Genomic DNA, 1,971 nt, shown 5'->3' on the forward strand with positions numbered 1-1,971 from the left:
TGAGAGGATCATATGGTTCTTGTTCTTCCTTTTATTAATGTATTGTATCACATTGATTGATTTGTGGATGTTGAACCAACCTTGCAGCCCAGGAATAAATCCCACTTGGTTGTGGTGAATAATCCTTTTATACTGTTGGATCCTATTGACTAATATTTTGGTGAGAATTTTTGCATCCATGTTCATCAGGGATATTGGTCTGTAATTCTCCTTTTTGATGGGGTCTTTGTTTGGTTTGGGGATCAAGGTAATGGTGGCCTCATAAAACGAGTTTGGAAGTTTTCCTTCCATTTCTATTTTTTGGAACAGTTTCAGAAGAATAGGTATTAATTCTTCTTTAAATGTTTGGTAGAATTCCCCTGGGAAGCCATCTGGCCCTGGGCTTTTGTTTGTTGGGAGATTTTTGATGACTGCTTCAATTTCCTTAGTGGTTATAGGTCTGTTCAGGTTTTCAATTTCTTCCTGGTTCAGTTTTGGTAGTTGATACATCTCTAGGAATGCATCCATTTCTTCCAGATTATCTAATTTGCTGGCATATAGTTGCTCATAATATGTTCTTATAATTGCCTGTATTTCTTTGGTGTTGGTTGTGATCTCTCCTCTTTCATTCATGCTTTCATTTATTTGGGTCATTTCTATTAGCAATAATCGTGCCTCGGCTAAACCTCATTGGCTATGATACTGCCACTGCACAAAGCTTATTTGGGTCATTTCTCTTTTCTTTTTGATAAGTCTGGCCAGGGGTTTATCAATCTTGTTAATTCTTTCAAAGAACCAGCTCCTAGTTTTGTTGATCTGTTCTACTGTTCTTTTGGTTCCCATTTCATTGATTTCTGCTCTGATCTTTATTTTTTCTCTTCTCCTGTTGGGTTTAGGCTTTATTTGATGTTTTTTCTCCAGCTCCTTTAGGTTTAGGGTTAGGTTGTGTATTTGAGACCTTTCTTGTTTCTTGAGAAAGGCTTGTATTGCTATATACTTGCCTCTTAGGACTGCCTTTGCTGCATCCCAAAGATTTTGAACAGTTGTGTTTTCATTTTCATTTGTTTCCATGAATTTTTTTAATTCTTTAATTTCCTGGTTGACCCATTCATTCTTTAGTAGGATGCTCTTTAGCCTCCGTGTATTTGAGTTCTTTCCGACTTCCCTCTTGTGATTGAGTTCTAGTTTCAAAGCATTGTGGTCTGAAAATATGCAGGGAATGATCCCAATCTTTTGGTACCAGTTGAGACCTGATTTGTGACCTAGGATGTGATCTATTCTGGAGAATGTTCCATGGGCACTAGAGAAGAATGTGTATTCTGTTGTTTTGGGATGGAATGTTCTGAATAAATCTGTGATGTCCATTTGGTCCAGTGTGTCATTTAAAGTCTTTATTTCCTTGTTGATCTATTGCCTAGATGGTCTGTCCATTTCAGTGAGGGGGATGTTAAAATCCCCCACTATTATTCTATTGTTGTCAATGTGTTTCTTTGCTTTTGTTATTAATTGGCTTATATAATTGGCTGGTCCCATGTTAAGGGCATAGATATTCACAATTGTTAGATCTTCTTGTTGGATAGACCTTCTAAGTATGATATAGTGTCCTTCCTCATTATAGTCTTTGGTTCAAAATCTAATTTGTCTGATATAAGGATTGCCACCCCAGCTTTCTTTTGGTGTCCATTAGCATGGTAAATGGTTTTCCAATTTTTCAAAGAAAAAGAACTTACTTTTCAACTTAAGGCCTTCTGTACATTAAAATTTCAAGTAATGTGTATTATTTTATAATAAGAAGAAAGTCTACAATAGTAAAACTTAGTGTTTTTATTGGTGTAGATGGTTCATGCAAGTGCTCTGGGGGGGAAGTGCGTATTTAGTAGTCTCAACAGCACTTGATTTAGTGCAAAACCTCCTCTACATCAGTAGCCCAGAGTTATTTAATCTCTTATAGGATACCAGGCCAATGTTTAGGAACTAACCCTTTTTGTTTTT

The 1,971-nt window shown here is 36.4% G+C and overlaps 1 pseudogene; it reads right to left on the bottom strand.

The window, feature by feature from the left end:
* Positions 1-534: 534 nt before the first annotated feature.
* Positions 535-699, bottom strand: LOC116623186 (annotated as a pseudogene).
* Between the last annotated feature and the right edge of the window lie 1,272 nt (positions 700-1,971).

This window comes from Phoca vitulina, unplaced genomic scaffold (genome assembly GCF_004348235.1).
Source record: "Phoca vitulina isolate PV1807 unplaced genomic scaffold, GSC_HSeal_1.0 scaffold57, whole genome shotgun sequence".
NCBI classification, from domain to species: domain Eukaryota; kingdom Metazoa; phylum Chordata; class Mammalia; order Carnivora; family Phocidae; genus Phoca; species Phoca vitulina.